Raw genomic sequence first — 3,968 nt, forward strand, 5'->3', positions numbered from 1 at the left:
AATGCCGAGGAGGGCTGGACTCCTTGCTCATTTTGGGGAAAGTCCCGGCCTTTTCTCTCACATTTTTCCCTGTTGAATATGAAACTATTAAAAAGTAAAGAAAACAACAGAATAAAACCCCCAACCCACGTAAAATAAATTAAATCAGGGGCACATCTGCTTGCCCTGGGGCACATCTGCTTGCCCTGGGTTCCTTTCCCAGTGATCCCAATTCTGTGGAGTTTCACGAGTTTATAAAACATTAACTACTGCGACAAGAAGAACAAACATTGTTCCCTCCTTGCACAGCTCCCAAACCCAGCTACCAGATGGACCCAGCACCCAGCAAGGGAATGTTAATTTTGATGGAGAGAGCCTTGGTGTTCTGGGTATTAAAGAGTGTGCCTTGGGAAACGCAGCACAGTAGACGTGTGTGTTTGTGCTGAGTGCTGTCTTTGTCTTTCATCTATAAAAACACTAATTAAAGGATAATGTAAAAACCTGCAGCAGGTCTGGGTGTGCTGCTAAGGTAAATAAAAATGAAACAAAAAGGTGTATAAATATATATATAAATATATATATGCATGGTAGGGCAGTAAAAGCGCATTGTTAAACCGCTGTGTGCCCCAAAATTTCCGAATTAAAAGCTGAACAGAAACACATCTGGAGCGGGGCACAAACTCCCAGTTCTGCGTTGGCTCCGTGCTTTATTTGCCAGGAATTGCTGTGTGGGGAAGGCTCCTGGAACCCCACCTCACAACCTCCCCCTTTCCCAGCCCCTCCTGTGGCCAGCACCACCCCGGCAGCTTTAGCCCAAGGCTGGAGCTGAGCTCCAGATGCTGCTGCTGCTGCCTGGGGTATCTGGGCCCTTTTAACCACTCCAAACCAGAGCCATCCTGGAATATTAACTGGGCTGTGCCTCTGTGTGTCCTGAGGGAAGCTGTCAAGCAATTAAGAGCGATCCTGTGCAGTTTAAAATGTGGGCTATCACATCTAAACCTGGATTATTTGGTGGTGTTTCATCCGAGGGTGGTGCTGACAGGGAACCACCGAGGCAAATCAACGCTGGAGGGTTTGGAATTTAGTGTGTGACCTCCCTTAGGCTTCTGGAGCCCTTCAGGTGGCTGTGGGACAGTGGAACTGTCCCCTCCAGGGCTGCAGGAGGTGCCCCCATCTAGAGCGTTCCCCTCTGGGATGGAGCACATGCCTGGAATTCTTCCAACAATTCCCAGCACTGAAGTTGGAAACCTCCACCAGAACAGGTCCCCTGCACAGGGCACACCCTGGTGCCACCCAGTTCAGGCACTGGGCAGCCTCCTCTTGGGAATGGAAGGCTGGTTTCTCATGGGGAACCAGGAGGGAAACAGGCTGGAGTTGGGAGCAAAGCAGAAGCTGCTCCTTGAGCAGCAAACTTGTGGTGCCTTAAGGTGACCATGGGGCTCTGAGTATTTCCCTTCATCCCCTCAGGGTCCCAGAGCATCTCCCCAGCACAGGGCGGTCATTGTGGAAGATTGGGAAAGATTAATCCAAAACCCTTCAGGAACTATGGAAATCTTTCCATTGGATTCATGGAATCATGGAATCGCTGGATGGTTTGGGCTGGAAGGGATGTTACAGCTCATCTCATTCCAGCTCCCATGACACGGCAGGGACACCTTCCACTATCCCAGGCTGCTCCAAGCCCCATCCAGCCTGGCCTTGGGCACTGCCAGGGATCCAGGGGCAGCCACAGCTGCTCTGGGCACCCTGTGCAAGGGCCTGCCCACCCTCACAGGGAACAATTCCTTCCCAATATCCACCTAAACCTTCCTGCTTTCGGTTTGAACCCATTCCTCCCTGTCCTGCCACTCGAGTCCCAAATGCAGAGCCCCTCTCTGAATTCCCTGTGGCCCCTTCAGACCCTGGAAGGTGCTGTGAGGTTTCCACACAACCTGCTCTTCTCCAGGCTGAACAATCCCAACACTCTCAGCCTGAGAACTTTGATTCACCCAGTTCTGCCTTCGCTCCTCAGTGTGTGAATGGAACAACTCCTCCCTGGCAGCATTGGCCTTATTAATAAATATCTTCCTGGGCAGAGATCCAAGGTTGAAGGTCTCTGGTACAACTGAGGTGACAATAGGTCCCCTTATCACCACTGCATTACTTTCAGGGTGTTTAAGTCCCCTCCAGAATCTTCTCCTGCTCTTGCTGGCACAGGAACAGCCACCTTGGTAAAGAGAGAGGGGGAAAAAATTAAAAAAAAAAATCATAAAATCTCTCTTTGTGCCACTCTCCCCCTGAAGAAAAAGCTGAACATCTGACTTAGGTTTGCTGAAATAACAGCAGATGTTTATCTTGTATTGTATGGCACATGGCACTACATCCCATAAACCCCCTCCTGCAGCTTAAGGCCGAGTTTCTGCTCCCTCATTTGGACACTCGCAGGCTTTGTGCTCCTTCTGAAATGTTTTCATTTCTCTGGAGCTTAATCTGCTACCAAAGTATTTGTAAGTATCACGTTATAAAGCGTGAAATGAGGAATAGCAAAGGAGATTTTCAATACTTCCTTCCCCTAAGCACAGCACTGAGCAGCTACTTACCTGCAGCCCCAAAGAATGGCAAAATTGTGCAAACTTGCTGCAGCTAAGGAGAATCCACTCGATGTGGGGGGTTGGGAACAGATCAATAAGGGGAAAAAACCTCCTGTCTTGGGAAAGGAAAAGCTGAGGGGGGGGAAATATCAGTTTTTGTGGGGCTTGTAAAAATGTAATGTTTTCACTTTTAAAGTTTGCATTTGTTTTACTGTGAAAAGAGTGAATGCCTGTAGTTGGTGTAATTTTTTAATATGTTTATACACACAGAGACTTAATTCCAGTCATTGCAACTGCAGAAAACTCTGCTGCTTGAGAGAAATGGCAAATTTTGTCCAGCATTAATCTGTGGCTCTTTGCTAGCAAAAATAAACGACAAAATAAATTCAGGAAGAATTTCTCCATGGAATGGGTTGTCAGGAATTGGACAGGGAGGTTTGGAGTCCCTGTCCCTGGAGGTGTCCAAGGGAGGGCTGGAGGTGGCACTCGGTGCCCTGGGCTGGGGACAAGGTGGGGATTGAGCCCAGCTTGGACTCGATGGCCTTGGAGGTCTTTTCCAACCTCAATGATTCTTGGCTTCTTGATGCAGTAGAGGCTGAATGCTGGCTTGAACCGGGACATGGTGTGGGTCACAAGGTATTTCAGGTGACACAAAAGTAGAGATGGACAAGAGGTAGCTGAGAAAATCGATGTTTTGGGAAGAAGCAAAATGGGAGCATCCCGATCCTGCACAGCCACATCCCCATCCTCAGCTGGGACTGACTTTTTAATATTTTTTTACGTTTTCTAGACATTTCTGAGCTCCACTGGTCCATGAATGTTGTGGCTTCTCCTTTAGCATTCTCTCTGAAACATGGTTTATTTTATGTTTGAACAAATGCAGCCCTCCTTTGTTTCCTCTGCTGAATTCTTTATTTATTATTTCCTAAAATGATTTGATTTTCTCCCTCTTTCCCGACACATCTGATTGCAATAAGCTGATACAAAATAGAACCGAGAAACAAAAGGCTGAACATGCTGATAATGTACATTTGGTTTGTATTTATCGTTTTAAGATGTGTTTTAATTGGTTCACTACCAACATCCTGTAACTTCCAGTCAGACACAGGAGAAACCTGTTTCATTTTAAAGTCACTTAATTCCTTCCCTCTTTCAGCTGGGAGCACTGGATAAGGCCCTACTGTAATATCTCCACATTTAATTTCATTAGAACATTTTAAAAAAGAGGATTATAATCCATTTTGGTTTGTGATTCTCCCTTGGATTTCACTGTGAAATGGGATTTTAAAACAAGAACGACACAAAATGGGCTTTAGTACCTTCATGAATAACTTCTGATGAAAAAATGCAGATGTAAACCTCAAAATAAACAGTTTCCTTGTTATCCCAGAAGCTTAATCTGCTTAGTCTAATGAGGAG

At 46.5% G+C, this 3,968-nt stretch overlaps 1 protein-coding gene across 2 annotated transcripts in view; it reads left to right on the top strand.

Annotated features, from left to right (window-relative positions):
* PRDM16 (PR/SET domain 16) overlaps nucleotides 1-3,968 on the top strand; it is a 291,370-nt gene that overhangs the window by 18,707 nt on the left and 268,695 nt on the right. The gene's annotated exons all lie outside the window — the stretch shown is intronic.

This window comes from Corvus brachyrhynchos, unplaced genomic scaffold (genome assembly GCF_000691975.1).
Source record: "Corvus brachyrhynchos isolate BGI_N302 unplaced genomic scaffold, ASM69197v1 scaffold68, whole genome shotgun sequence".
In the NCBI taxonomy this organism is placed as follows: Eukaryota; Metazoa; Chordata; class Aves; order Passeriformes; family Corvidae; genus Corvus; species Corvus brachyrhynchos.